Source organism: Phoenix dactylifera, unplaced genomic scaffold, assembly GCF_009389715.1.
Source record: "Phoenix dactylifera cultivar Barhee BC4 unplaced genomic scaffold, palm_55x_up_171113_PBpolish2nd_filt_p 002891F, whole genome shotgun sequence".
In the NCBI taxonomy this organism is placed as follows: domain Eukaryota; kingdom Viridiplantae; phylum Streptophyta; class Magnoliopsida; order Arecales; family Arecaceae; genus Phoenix; species Phoenix dactylifera.
In genome coordinates this window covers 14,112-22,306 of record NW_024069980.1, presented here as the reverse complement: position 1 = coordinate 22,306, position 8,195 = coordinate 14,112, and the positions used below count along the sequence as shown (strand labels likewise).

Sequence of the window (8,195 nt, the reverse complement as noted above, 5' to 3'; positions counted from 1 at the left end):
GGCTGCAAATGGGTTCGGGTCGACCCGGGACCCGACCCGCTTTAGACCCGACCCGACCCGAATTTTAGGAACCCGCGGGGCCGGGTCAAGTCCTAAATTTCGACCCGATCTATTTTTCGGGTCGGGTCGGGTCCACCCAATCTTGATCTGGGACCCGACCCGACCCGTTACTATATAAAGCTAAATTCCTGCCTTCTCGCCTTCGGCCTTCCTCTCTTTTAGTCTTTTTCGATCCGTATTTCCGTGCGGCCGTGCCCTAGATCTCGATCGCCTTCCGGCCTTCCTCTCCTTTTTGATCCTGTGCGGCCGTGCCCAGCAGCCCAGGTGCCCTGGATCTTGAGCACCTTCCTCTCTTTTTCGATCCCGTGCGATCGTGCCTAGGTGCCCGTGCCCTAGATCTTGAGCTGCGGCGGCGGAGAAGAGTAGACCGCTTACGTGTGGCCGTGCCCGACTTCTGGCTCTCCAGTCCGCGGATCTCCTCTCTGCCTCTCTCCATTCTTCAGCGTCCCAAGGACCTTGCTATACGCCTGTACCAGGTGCTGGTCGCCTTTGTCTGGGCCTCTTTACTCTCTATATTTTTCATCCTGATATCTTGCAAATCGTTCCCAGAATATTTTGCTAATGCTATTCTTGTTCTATTATGATAATGGATAAGTAGATCTTGAGCTGCGGCGGCGGAGAAGAGAAGACAGCTTCTATGCCCGATGCGGCGGTGCCCTAGATCTCCCGACTTCTGGCTCCCCATTCCGCGGATCTCCCTCCCATTCTTCGTCGTCCCAAGATATGTCCTCCTCTGTATTTTTTTAGCATAGGCAGAGAGGAGGTTCCGGCGAGGGGGGCTTGTCTTGTAACAGGGCAACGAGGCTGGACTTGATGTTGGGACTTGGGACCGAACTAGTGCAGCAGCGCTGAATATAGGATTATCTCAAGGAAACAGTACGAGTATCTTTGAGGGAAGATAATGATTTATTGATTTAATTGAAAGAATCAGGGTGACTGTTACTGCATGGGCTGGCCGAATATCATTTTGGTTCTCACCTGGTCTTCATTTTTATGTGCACTATATTTTAAGTTTCTTAGTGCTTTAGTAATCATATTTCCTCCATTTATAACTATTTAAAAGATGCTTTAGTATATGAGTACGCTTTAGTTATATGAAGTCTGTAGTGTCACTTTGTCAGTAATTTTGAACAGTTAACTACATGACATGGCGTTTACTTCAGCTTTCAGGAATACTGAAATGTTGTTCCTAGCTTAAATTTTGTAGATAAACTGATCATGATTTTTTTATGCGTGCAATAACATGATAGACATTAAAGCTTAGATTATATGCATCTATAAAGTTGCATTTTATGCTCATACATTTTTATTGATTTCTATGCAAAATAGGTTAATGTCTACGATGGATAGCAATGAAAATATGGTTGAAGTTTCAAGTGTACTTCGTTATGGTAGTTCTCAAGCTATAGAGCCTTCTAATACAGATAGCTCTAAAACGAACAAAAGAAGAGATCGGAGATATGGAATCACTATTGTGAGGTACAAAACCAAAAAGACAAGGCTAAATGCAATTATTGTCATTTTATTTTTTCAGCTGATCCAAAAAATGGGACAAGTCATCTTCACAAGCATCAAATATTTGTAAGACAAAAAAATTCATGATAAGAAACAGAAAATATTAATAGGCACTGTGACTTCGAAAGATGGTGTTCCGTTGAACGAATTAGTTCCCTATTCATTTGATCAGGAAAGAAGTCGTGAGGACCTTGCAAGGATGGTAATTCTACAAGAGATGCCATTTACAACAATTGAACATCCAGCCTTTCAGATGTTTATTAGGAACCTTAGACCAGAATTTCATATTGTTTCAAGGACAACATTGTCTTCTGATTGCTTTAAAACTTATGAAAAGGAAAAACGAAGACTTGAAGATTTGTTCAAGACGAACTGTGGAAGAATTAGCTTAACATCGGATATGTGGACATCAAATCAAACATTGGGATATATGTGTCTCTCTGCACATTACATCACTAATGATTGGAAACTGAAAAAACATATTATCAATTTTAAGTTGGTTCCTTCACCACACACAGGCTTAGTCATTAGTGATGCTATAGCTAACTGTATTTTATCTTGGAATATTGAGAAAAGGTTGGGTTCAATCACTCTTGATAATTTGTCAGCAAATACAGTTGTAGCAACAGAACTTCAAAAACAATTTAGAAAAGATTTACTTTGGATGGTAAATTCTTTCATGTGCGTTGCTGTGCACATATTCTTAATTTGATTGTGAAGGATGGGTTGAAGGTAGTGGAGGGTGCTATTCATAGGATCCGTGAGGCTGTTAAATATATAAAATCATCTCAAGGAAGGTTGGAATTGTTTATGGGAATTGTGAAACAGTTCAAGATGAATGGTAAGAAAAGGATATGCATAGATGTACCTACTTGTTGGAATTCTACATATCTCATGTTAAATGATGCTATACAATTTAAGGATGTATTTATGCGACTTGTGGCCCGGGATCCTAATTTTGATAATGCGCCAACTGATCAGGAAGATTGGTCTCAAGGCATTATTATTTGTAACTTAAAGGTTTTTCATCTTATAACTGAAGTTTTTTCACAAACAAAAAATCCAACTGCAAATTTGTATTTCTATGAATTTGGAGAATCAATATGCTCTTGATTGAAGAATCTAGGAGTTCAAATGTAGTTGTGATGATGATGGCTTTAAAGATGCAAGAAAAATTTGACAAATATTGGAAGGAATGCTCTCACATTCTTGCTGTAGGGGTTGTTCTTGATCCAAGACATAAGATGAATCTTATTATTTATTGCTTTCAGACAATCCATGGTAATGGTGATCGTGCTTCATTTGAGATCAATAAAGTGCGTGAAGTTCTTCAAACTTTTTATGATAATTATGCAATTTTATATGGCACAAATGTCTCTCTTGTTCAAGTGGATAAGAGGGTGTCTACATCCCAAGGTGGAAGAGATGAGAATCATTTATGCATGGCTATAAAGAATTCATCCACGGAGTACAAGTTACCCAACCATCGAAGTCAGAATTAGAGACCTATTTGGAAGAGAAGGTATTTTACGATCTCTAATTTGGATTCTTACATTAAATTATTAGTCAATAATTCTAATAAAAATGACTTGCTATTTAATTTTTTGGAGCAGGTTCATCCATTAGAAGATCAAAATTGTGACATTCTACAGTATTGGAAATTCAATGAATCAAAATATCCAATATTGTCTAGGATGGTACGTGATATCTTAGCAATTTCTGTTTCTACCGTTGCATCTGAGTCTGCCTTCAGCACTGCTGGCAGGGTTTTGGATAATTTTCGTAGCAGTCTATCTCTGAATACGGTTGAGGTATTGATATGCGCACAAGATTGGCTTCGAGATAGCTTGCCTCATCTTGCAGGTTCAATTTCTACAAATTCATAAATTTTATCATGTACCAGCTGTACTAGTGCTTAGAAACTTTGAGATTTTTAATTTCGTATTTTTTTCATTTGTAGATATTCCACCTCCTCATACAAAATACAAGGTTGAAGATTACGAAACTGTTGTTGATATTAATACCGATGATTAGCTTATGCTGGTAAGTAGTAACAATCATCTTCATTATTATATTGACATTTGAATTCTCTAATTTGCATCATCTCATGTTGCTTCTTTGAGTTATGCAGGATGGTGGTAATCTATCTTAATTGAATGTTCTTGATTGTTTCTGCCGTGCGGGTGATCCTTTAGCTGTGGTCGAATGGAATGAGAAAATTGTGGTTCATTATACATTTCTTAGTTATGTAATTCTAAAATTCACTGAATATGATGCTGATGCTGTGATGCATCCTTTTTGGATTGTCATATGGGGTTGAATTTTGCTTTGAAAAATTCTGTGAAAAATTGGTTCAACTTTTGAGCTTCATCCTTCTACATGAATATCTTCTGCTTTCCCTTTTTGTACTATGTCAGCTCTTCGTCAGCTCTTTTAAATATTGTTTCTTTTTGAGTACTCTCCTTCTTAGCTATTCTTCATGCAAGTCTAGTTCTTAATGAACCCTAGTTTTTTCATTTTACTGGGATGATTGATGACACATTGACACCACTAACACATTGTCTCAGTCACCAGATTCCCCCCCTGTATTTCCAGGTTTTGGATCCTTGGTCTAATGATATCAGTACTGGTATGTTGGAATCTGGTATTCATATTCTAAAGCAAATCTGGTTCCTTGTCTGTGGAAATTATTTGTCTTTATATTTCTGCATTGAACTTTGGTTTTATTAGAAATTTAGAATCCATTCATGGTAGGAATAGCATGCCTGGTAGTTTTAGAATATGAATTGGCAAGATAGCGTTGCACATGGCACAGTAAGTCAGTAACCCGTCATTACAGGGTTTGCCAAAAAGGAGGTGAAACCAGTATAAATAGCATTGCTTCAATCTTTGCTTGGTCACGAGGGCTTGCACACAGGTATCTTCGGCTTTCTTTTGGATTATTGTAGTGGTTCTAACTGCAAGCACTAACTGGAAATATTTCTTTTTATTTGTTTTTCCTAATATGTATTTCAAGAATTTGTTTATTTGTTTTCACAATTTGTATTTCAAGAATTTGTAAGGTCTTCATGTTTCTTTTGTCTGTTCTAGAGAAACACGATCTGTATATCCATAACCATGTTCTACTTCATTAGCACTGTGGTCGCCTAGGTTTCAGCCCCTACATTATTTAGATGAAAATTCTGAATCCCAAAATTTTTGTTTTTCAACAGAGCAAAGCTAGATGACAATGCTAGACTACTTGATTTTACCGAGAAACTGGAAGCTGCTTGCATTGGAACTGTGGAGTCTGGAAAGATGACTAAAGATCTTGCTCTCCTCAATCATGGACCAAAGTACCATCTGACTCTCATGTCACTATTATTGTTTCTAAAATTGTAGCTTTCGTTTGTTATAAACCATCAAACAACAGATGATTTTATGCGAGCCTTTTCATCTCTTCCAGGGTGACTCGAGACCAGTGGTTGAACACTGAGGAGTTCATTGATGCAGTGGCAGAGGAGCTGAGAGCAAGACTTCTGGGCAAATGAAACACAGATGATTTTATGCGAGCCTTTTTGTCTCTTCCAGGGTGACTCGAGACCAGTGGTTGAACACTGAGGAGTTCATTGATGCAGTGGCAGAGGAGCTGAGAGCATGACTCCTGGGCAAATGAAATTTGTAAATTCTACTAAAGAAATTTGTAAATCATTTGTCGCCAAAATCATTTGTAAATGAACACTGAGGAGTTGCTTCTGATGTCTGTTTGAGTGTGCCTTGGATTTTTGTCACTTTTGCATGCTATTTTTTCATTTATCACCAAAATGATTGTTGCTCCTGATGTCATTTTGAGTGTGCCTTCATGCTACCCCCATCTAATGTTTGCTTTTTTCTGCTGCTGCTCCGTATTGGTTGCATGTGTGAATAGGCTCGGCTTGCAAAAAACAATTGTTTAACTTTGCTTGCTCTGGGGTTAAAACTTGTTCATCTCTCATGGACCCGACCGGACCCGAACCCAGGCCCGATCGGACCCGGATCCGACCCGACCCAAATGACCCGAATGTTAAGATGTATGCCCTAGAAGCCAATTGGCTGACACATTGTTAATTCTAGGGACATAATTTTGTACTTGACTATTTATTATTGAATAAATAAAAGGCATCTTTTCATTCATATTATTTATGTGTCTATGAATCGTCCAAGAAATTAATAAGATGATGATACATATTCTCAAGAGTTGAGAATTTGAGCCATGTATCATTGGTGATTAATTTCTAAATGCTCCTGATCAATGGATCATCACGAGGACGGTGATCGATCCGATCAGTGCACAGATCACTTTCCTTCTGGATGGACGAGACTTGAGTCCACAGTGTAGGGACACTGAAGTGATAGTGCAGGTGCTTGTTAGAGAACAAGGGTACTGAGCGTGACCAAGACAAGAAGTCACTTGGATGTCTATCCACTCGTCAGTGACTTGCTTGATGTTGCAGTAGTGTGACTGGTCCTTTGACCTGCGGTGCTTCGGCTACTCACAGTGAGGTTATTGTAGTTTGACTGCACACATACATGGTCTCTAGCCATATGGGTCCATGCAGTGTAGATTGGCTGCAGTAAGTTCACTGTAGGAGTAGGGTATGCACCTATAAGGAATCTATCGACCTTGATAGATAAGGAGAGATCCTATGTGATTTATAAGACTGAGTTCGTAAGACCTCGGCCGGGGCAGTATGCACAGTGGAGAAAGAGTTTTCCACTCTCGAACTTAAGTCGAATAAATCTTGACATATGACAGACGATGGGGTTTGACGAGTTGTCCATGACCTCCGTCCTGTAGGGATCCACGATAGTAGGACTGTATCACATGTTAACTGCACCTAGAGGTTCATCATTCTATTCTGCTGGGTAGCCACTACATGCTGCTAGGTGTCACTGGTGGATGGTGGGACTCATAGGGATTATCTTGATGATCGATAAACCCTAATGAGTTGAGTTGGAATCGTTCCAACCCATTGAAAGGAGTTTTCAATGATATTGTGATAGAGATCACAATATATCTCACTACCAGTCAGAATAGAACCTATGGGGTCACACACACTAGAAGTATTGACCGATCCGATGGTTGAATCGTGATTAGGAATCACAAGTAATCAATTCGATTGATAAGTTGAAGAAGGAACAAAGGAATTAATTAATTGGACTTGAAACAAGAATCCTACTTCGAGTAGGATTCCTAGAGTCCTAATTGGATTAGGACTGGGAATCCTAGTTGGAGTAGGACTGGGATTCCTACTTGGAATAGGATTCCTACAATCCTAATGAGATTAGGAATTTTGAATTAAAATTGGATTCCTACTTGGAGTAGGATTCCTAGAATCCTAATTGGATTAGGACTTCGGATTCAAATAGAGTCCTAATTGGATTAGGACTAAAATTAAATACATCCTAATATGGATTAGGGTTTCTTAAGTCACAATTAATTATTAATCTAATGAATCAATAAGACTCCTAATTGGATTAGGATTGAAGAGTTCAATTGAGTCAAAATTGATTCAAGTTCTAATTGGATTAGGACTTACCTAGATTGGATCCATTGGTTCACCCTTGGGCTAAGCCTAATAGGATTAGGGCTTGACCACATTAGGGCAATGCAAACCCTAATGTGGACTAGGGTTTACCAAGAGGGAGGGGCGCAAGCCCCTCCCCTTGATCCATTGGTGCGGCACAAGAGAGGGGGCCGGCGCCCCCTTTGGAAAGTCTAGGGCTCCTACTTTAGGAGAGCCCTAGATGGCTATAAAAGGGTTGAGGCCGGCGCCCTAAGCATTGCTCTCCTCCCTTGCCGTGGCCACCCTCTCCCTCTCTTGTTCAGCCGCAAGCAAGGAAGAAGAACCAAGGTTGGCGGCCTCCTCCCTTCCTTCTTCTCCAACGCAGGGAAGAAAGAAGGCTGCGTGGGGATTCTTCTTCTCCTCTTCTTCATCCTTCTTCTTCCTCCTCTCAAGCAATTCAAGAGTTGAAAGAAAGAGAGGAGATCAGCCATCAAAAGAAGTCTTTGCAAGGGAGCTAGCACCCCGGGAAGACAAGAATTTGATCGGTCCTCTGCTTCGTGTGGATACCCGTAGAGGCCGGACGTTTGAACGGCTTCAAGCGAACCCTCCCTAAAACCACGAACTTCAGTTTGCGGTGATCATCTACCCGCACAAGGTGAAGATTTGATCTTCCTAAGTTTTAAAAGTTTAATTCTTACCTAACTACGAACGGTCTGAAACAGTTCATGCGATGAACGTCGATCCCGCTGCCGATTCCGCTGCCATCTGATTTTTTTTTGAAATATCAGCGGCATGGGCGGGTTCCCAACAGTGGTATCAGAGCCTAGGCTTCGTAGATTAAGGTAAGAATTAAATATAAGTAGGCTTATTAGATCTGAAAATTGAATGATCATGCATGCTGAAAATTTCTGCATGCAGATTTTTCAGGGTGCTGATTTTTACATGCTGATTTTTATGATAAAAATGATGATTCTAATTGCATTGTTAATGGATTACAAAGTTTAGAATCATGATTAGCATGATCAGCAACCTATGTCATGAGATAATCAGTTAGTTTTCAGATCTGAAAATTATAATTGTTGCATATGGTGATGA

General features: G+C 39.9%; 1 long non-coding RNA gene across 1 annotated transcript; it reads left to right on the top strand.

Moving 5' to 3' along the window:
- Positions 1–3,010: 3,010 nt before the first annotated feature.
- On the top strand, positions 3,011–3,727 carry LOC120109824. The gene is made up of 4 exons (XR_005510586.1): positions 3,011–3,097; positions 3,189–3,438; positions 3,536–3,618; positions 3,707–3,727. It is a non-coding gene; the product is annotated as an uncharacterized LOC120109824 (long non-coding RNA).
- Positions 3,728–8,195: the final 4,468 nt, after the last annotated feature.